The following is a 7,500-nucleotide window of genomic DNA, read 5'->3' on the forward strand; positions in this document are numbered from 1 at the left end:
TAACATGAATATCCCCAAAAATGATATACAAAGTGAAGCACCTAGATACAATCTAAAAACTCCACAAGCTCCTCAAAAACAAAAAAAAAAAATCTCCCTAACTACAAAAACTCCTCTACAAGCAAAACTCCACTCCCTTTTTGTGACGGAATGCCAAAGGGCAATCACAAGTCGCCATCAAAAGGAGGTGGTGAGGGTGAATGAAGACGCAAAGTCGGCTCGCAGAGCACGAATCTCATCTAGCAAGTCACCAAATATGACCATGAGCGCCTGAACGGTCAGGACAGTCTCCAATGTACGATGAACATCAAAGTCGGTCGAAGAAGGTGGAGGACATCAGTAGCAGCAGCATCATTACACATGGATCAGGAACATCCTTACCAGCAGACCTGTAGAAAAGACGGAGGAGGTGCTACTAGAAGGGCTCAGACCTAGGGTGTTTAGAACCAGCTCGAAGATGAGCAGCCTCTGTCTAAGAAAAGACGCACCTATAGGAGCTATCACATGAACGGGCTCAGAGGAAGGGAAGCCACTAAGATCAAGATAAAGCAAAATCCTATGAATAAAATAGGATGCACAAGAGCATGAGAAGTAGATGAACTCCTATAAACATCGTTCAAAGAACGAAGAAAGAGATGAGGAAAACTAATAGGAGCATCAGTAACCAGGGCGTACAAAATACACACCTCTCAAGAGGAAAGGGGGCGGCTGAACTGAAGAAAAGAAAAGGGAAGAATAAATAGGGGAGGGGTATTTTCGTCTTTATGTCAATCTTTAGGGTTTTAAAAAATTAAATAGCAAAAAAAGCATACACCCCCACGCGAAGGCTTGAACCCAGGATCAGCGGCCAAACCATAGAGTTGCATACCACTAAGCCATTGATCTATTATGTAATAGAGTTACATATATATATATATATATTCGGTCGGTTCGGTTCGGTTTCGGGTGAAAAAATCCAACACCGAAACCGAAACCGAAAATTTCGGTTTTTAAAAAATGAAACCAAAACCGAACCGAACCAAAACCGAACCGAAAATTTGGCAACGGTTTTGTCGGTTTCGGCCGATTTATTCGGTTCGTCGGTTTTTTGCACACCCCTAGTTTTAGCGTAGAATTTTTATTTCTTTTCATTACTCTAGATTTTTCCTAATTTGTTTTTTATGGTTTATTAGAGTTTCTTTGATTGTTTATGACTATAACTCGATCTTCTAATCAAGGTGATTTGCAGTACGACCCAGAAATAGAGAGAACTTTGCGCAGGTTAAGGAAGGAAGCTAGGAAAAATTCTGAAGAGCACAATCTAGCTCTTGATTCCCTGTTTGCTAGCGATTTTGATTTAGAAGAGGAGGAAGTCATGGCTGGAAATCAAACTTTGAAAGAGCTCGTTGCCCCTGATTTGAATCAACAACCCTTATGCATAACATTCCTTACTTTAGATGCTACTACTACTTTTGAATTAAAATTTGGACTAATACATCTCTTGCCCACTTTTCATGGCCTTGCAAGTGAAGATCCTCACAAGCATCTAAAGGAGTTGCATGTGGTATGCACGAGTATGAAGCCCACGGGGGTGACTGAAGATCAAATTAAATTAAGAGCCTTTCCTTTTTCTTTGAACGATTCGGCTAAGGATTGGCTCTATTATCTACCTTCCGGGAGTATTAAAACATGGAACGAGATGAAGAGGTTGTTTTTGGAGAAATATTTCCCAGCTTCAAGGGCAGCCAACATTCGAAAAGAAATTTGTGGTGTAAGGCAGCACAACAGAGAGTCCCTACATGAATATTGGGAGCGTTTCAAGAAATTATGTGCAAGTTGCCCCCATCATCAAATTAGTGGGCAACTACTTATCCAATATTTCTATGAGGGCCTTCTACCCACAGATAGGAGCATGATTGATGCTGCTAGTGGAAGAGCTTTGGTGGATAAAACTCTCGAGGCCGCGAGAAACTTGATTGCAAATGTTAGGTTCTAAAGGTTTAGGAATTTATGTATTTAGAACTCTAATTTGTAATATTGGCAAACCATGATTAAAACAATATGTTAAGTCTTGTTAAAGTGTGCTCAAAGTTATTTAATTATTGTAAAGTTGGAATCGAGAGACTGTAGATGCATTTGGGCATTTCGGTCTGGCTCGATCGATTAAAGAATAGATTCGATCGATCGAAAATCGATCAGATTGCGTTTTTCTGCAGTTTTCCAACTCAGCCCTAACTCATTAAACGTTTAGGGTTTTATGTTTTTACCCTAGGTATATAAGGCAAAACCCTAGCCACGTTTTTAGAGTTGCTCCAATTGTATTGTTGCTCATACATTGCTGTTTTGTGTAAATCTCTTGTGAGATCTAGAGGAGCTTTCCTTTACACAAAGCTTAGGGTTTTCAAGATTGAGATTAGTTCAACATCTTGATGATCAACTTGGTTGCTACCATTGAAGCTTAAAGAATATCAAGCATGGGTGGTTGTAGCTAATTGAAGAATTCAAGAAAAAAGGAGTCCGTGGATTCGGAGCTTGCACGGGGTCATGTCAGTAAGTTCTACTGGTAGGTAGCATTAGGAAGTCGAGCGGGGAGCTTGTAAGTCCTTTTGTATGAACTTCAATTCTTTCATAGTGAATTCAGTTTTGCCTTGAGGATCGGTGGGTAAAATCCTCTCCAGGTTTTTTATCGGTTTGGTTTTCCTGGGTGATCATATCTTGTGTTATTTATTATTCCCCTGCTATATATTCTTGATATGATTGTTTGATTGTTTTAACCTAGAATTGCTTAAGTTGACTAAGTAACAACTTGGCTAATTAACTAAGCTACTCAATCTGGTTGTGTGTTAAGGGGTCTAAATTTTCCATCAAGTGGTATCAGAGCAGGTAGCTCTTTAGTTTGAGATTTTTTGATATCTGAGCTGATCCTTGACCCCTATTGTCATGGAGCATGGACACTCTCTTGTTATTCCTCCTCACTTTGATAGGAATAACTATGCTTATTGGAAAGTAAGGATGAAAGTATTCCTGAAATCCATTGATAAGAGAGTTTGGAATTCCGTTGAGTATGGATGGTAGAAGCCCACTACTCCTGTGAGTGAGTGGCAAACTTCTGAAAAAGAAGCAGCAGGCTTCAATAGCAAAGCTATGAATGCCATCTTCTATGCTGTTTCTATGGAGGAATTTAAGAGGATCTCTAATGTTGAGGTTGCTCATACTGCTTGGAAAATCCTCTAAACTGTGCATGAAGGCACAAAGGCAGTTAAGATAAACAAACTGCAGCAATTAACTTCTAGGTTTGAGAGCATTAGGATGTCTGATGATGAATCCATTGAAGAATTTTATGCCAAACTGAATGATATTGTTAATTCCGCATTAGGATGTCTGGTGATATCTATGATCAACCTAAAATTGTTAGGAAGATACTTAGATCGTTAACTGAAGACTTTAGACCCAAAGTGACTGCCATTACTGAGAGCAAGGATGTGGACTCCATCCTTGTTGATGAGGTTGTAGAATCTCTTCAGTCCTATGAGTCTGACTTATCCAAAACAAACAAATCCAAATCAATGGCTCTTAAGTCTGTTGATAATGTTGAGGCTGGTGGATTTGATGATGAGCTTTCTGCTACAGAGATAGCTTACCTTGTCAAGAATTTCAGAAACTTTCTGAGAAATACAAATAGAAGGGCAAGAGGTACAAACACTGCTGAACCTAGAAACTTTAGGAAGAATGATCCCACTAAGGTTAATAACTTTGAAAAACCTAGAGAAAAAGTAGGTTAATCTTCAAACAATTCTTTGGGTGCTCAGTGTTTTGGTTGTCAAGGGTATGGTCATGTTAAATCTGAATGCCTTACATTCTTGAGAAATAATTGTAAAGCTATGGCTGTAACCCTTAGTGATAATGAGGTTTCTGATGATGAGTTTGAATGTGACGAGGATGGAAACTTCATTGCTTTCACTGCTACTGCAGTAGTCAATGAAAGCATATCTGTTGAGGAGAACCCTTCTGATGGGGAACTCTCTGAGGATGCAGATCTTCAAGAGACCTATAATAAACTTTGCAAAATTGCTGTAAAGGATGCTATGAATGTTGAACTAGGCCTGAAGAAAATTGATTCTCTTGACCTTGAAAATAAAAATTTGCTTGTTAAATTATTTAATGCTAATGATCTTTTGAACCATGTGAAATCTGAGAACATGCTTTTACTTAATAAAGTTAAAATTTTAGATCATGATTTATCTATTGCTAGAACTGCTAGTTCTAACCTTGATCATATGCTGAATGTTCAAAATTATCCTTCTGACAAATCTGGGATAGGATATGTTGAAAGCATCTTTGTGTCTACTCCACATTCCACGAACTTTGTTCCTTCATCTTCTTCTGAACCTTCTATTAGTGAGGTTGTGAGTGAAACTGTCAAACCACCTGTGAGTGAGGTAGTCAAATCTGTAGAAGTTTCACCTCCTAAGAAGATTAGGGTTGATCTGAGAGAAACTAAACCTACTCTTTCTAAGGACAAGATGCATGGTAAACCTGTTTGGGTTTGTCATTATTGTGGAAAGTCTGGACACATTCGTCCTAACTGTTACAAACTTCAAGCTGCTAAGAGAGCAAATAAACCAAAGGTGCCTGTGCCTCAAGCACAAGATCCTATGGCACTTATTGGTGAATTGGTAAAGGCTTTGAACCTTTATTCCAATTCTGGAGTTGCAAATCATGCGAATGTGAATAAAAACTCTAATGCTCATGATGCATCTAAAAGGTTTTGGATGCAAAAGACTCGACCTAATTGAGTCTTTCTGACATGGTCCTTGTGCTTCATTGCTTATTCCTCTGTGACCATTGTTCTTTGGTTTTTTGTGTTTCTTTTGTTTTGTTTCTAGGATTTGCATTGCATTATATTCATGTATTTCATTCTAGGATTTATTTTGTTTTCTCTTAAATAAAAAAAAATTTTAAAAAAAAAAGAGAAAATGAGAAAGCAAAAATGTGTTTGACATTGTTTTCTTGGTTTTTGAAAACAAGGTTGGTCAATTTATTTACACATATCATGTCCTATGTACCTTGTTTAGCTTTGATGAGCTTATTTATTGCACTTAACTAGTTGAAGTTTTGTAGTGCATGTTGTGTGGGAAAGATGTTTATGGTGTTTATCACTTTGTCTTGATCTTGAAGTCATATGTTATTTGACTGTCGGACTTGATCCTTTTGAGAAAGGCATAAATAACCATCTCACCACTGTTCACTAGCCAATCATGAACACCTTAGTGCATATCATAAGATTCTGTGCTCGAGAAAGTGTAGCACATGCACAAAAAGAACATAAGGTGTTGCTCGGCTTAATTGCTTAATGATAAAATTGGTGTGTACTATTAGGCTTGATGCCATCTCACATAAATAAAATTGGTGTGTACTATTAGGCTTGATGCCATCTCACAAAAAAAAAAAAAAATGAGGCAAAAATACAAGAAACTTACATGATTGCAAGCTTTTGTTCTAGGAGATGTGGAGTTATAGGATGTAACTCTTTAGGTGATAGTCTCTTTTAAATTTTATGTGATGGATTGTGTAGACTTTGTGATTGATTGCTATTCACATATCACCTCACATGTTTCTCAAAGTTTTTGCTAGTTGCACACACTACACAAGTTACTCTTTGTTAAACTTTGTACATGTTATTGTGTGTGTTTTGGTCTGACCAACCAAGTTTGAAAATACTTTGAGAATTATGCAAAACATTTTTTTTGCTTGAGAATTTAAAAAGAGAATGGCTGAAAGTTTCTTTGGAGAAACTGGGATAAAAATTGGGTTTTTGAAAAATCATTCCATCTCATACTCATGCATTTTGTTTTCATTATTTAATGCTTTGAGGAGTTGTCTTTCAAAATGAGGTTTGTGTTTTTCAAAACTGAGATTTTTCTCAAAAAATTTTGTGAGCCTCTGCCCAATTCGATCGATCCATTCTGATTTTCGATCAATCGAAAAAGTGCTTTAATTTATTGAAAAATGACTGTTTCATTTGATCGATCGAATGTATTTTTCGATCAATCGAAAGTCGCGAATCAGGTTTTTTTAAAACACTGTTCTTGACTTTTTCAAACACTTTTTCAAAATTTTTTCAAAGTCTTTTCTCTCTCTCCGACTTGGCAAGCTCAACTGTTCAAATTTTTGTCGTTTTCCTCCGGATTTTTTGCAAGAATTCTCTTTCCTCAAGTTGGTATGTCTATCTTACCCTTCCTTTTTGAGTTTATTTACAAATTTCATGCATTTTTCATGCATTTATACTCAAAATTTCGGACCCTTTTCTTTTTCGGATTGTTGTTGATTTATGCCCAATTTTGTGAAATTGATCAATGGGTTTTTGTGGGGACACACTATAAACATGTTGTTAATTATTTAATTTGATCAATTTTGGGTTTTGTGAGAAATTGAAAATTCTAGGGTTTGTAATTGATCCAAATTGGGGATTTTTGTTCAATTGGGTTTAATTGATGAAATTGGCTTGTTGTTTTGATGAAATTGGTTATTCTAATCTATTTTTAACAATGTACGATGATCAATTCATCAATTTGTTTCAAAATTATCAAGTGGTTTTTCAAATTTTTTTTAGGGTTTTTGTTAGAAACTCTATATTCAAGCCAATTTTGTGAAATTGAACCTAATTCGAACTGTGTTTACTGCATTAGTTCATGCATCACAACATTGTTATTGTTCATGCATCTTATAGATTTTGTTATTTGTTTTTCTTATGCTAACTTGCAGTCTGCCATTGGTTTTGTTTTTTTGGTCTTTTGGTTTTCTCTCTGTGTCTCTGTCCTTTCCTTAGCATCATGCCTAGGAAGACTAGAGCCCGTAGGACAATTCCCTCCTCTTCTCCATCCCCTTCTTCGTTTGACCGTGAGAAGTTTCCGAGTGAGAAAAACCAATAGATTTTTGAGAAGCTAAACCTTAAGAGAAAGATTTGGGCTGAGTGTTCTGTTCTCTTAGATGAACTTGATCCTGCCATTAGGGAAAACTTTGAGCATCGGGGCTGGTTACCCTTGGTGGATATTTCTGATCCTCCTTCACCTTTTGCCTTGATTAGAGAGTTCTTTTCGAACATCTCAATCTGCATCTATTATTCCAACACTTTGGTAAAGAGTTGGATACAAGGCGTAGAGTACACCATTACTCCCCAGGTAGTGGCTGATGCTCTAGGGGTACCTTCGGTCCAGAATCCTGTCTATCCTTATGATGAGTCTCCCAAGTTGAGTGATGTCTTGTCTTACATCACTGGGACTTCTGTCCAGTGGGGTTCTGATCCTAGGATCACTTCTGCTGAGCTCTCCTTGTTGCACTATCTATTCTTTAGGATAGCCTGTCATTCTATTTGGCCCATTTCTCATGTTCACACCATTCCTCTTGAGAGGTGTGTATTTTTGTACGCCCTGGTTACTGATGCTCCTATTAGTTTTCCTCATCTCTTTCTTCGTTCTTTGAACGATGTTTATAGGAGTTCATCTACTTCTCATGCTCTTG

General features: G+C 37.3%; 1 non-coding gene and 1 pseudogene across 1 annotated transcript; one reads left to right on the forward strand and one right to left on the reverse strand.

Annotated features, from left to right (window-relative positions):
- Positions 1-1,189: 1,189 nt before the first annotated feature.
- Positions 1,190-7,500, forward strand: part of LOC112002047 (uncharacterized) — a 9,668-nt pseudogene continuing 3,357 nt past the window's right edge.
- Positions 1,727-1,833, reverse strand: LOC112002092 (small nucleolar RNA R71). Its single transcript, XR_002881852.1, has one exon. It is a non-coding gene; the product is annotated as a small nucleolar RNA R71 (small nucleolar RNA).

This window comes from Quercus suber, unplaced genomic scaffold, assembly GCF_002906115.3.
Source record: "Quercus suber isolate HL8 unplaced genomic scaffold, Cork oak 2.0 scaffold_83, whole genome shotgun sequence".
NCBI lineage: Eukaryota > Viridiplantae > Streptophyta > Magnoliopsida > Fagales > Fagaceae > Quercus > Quercus suber.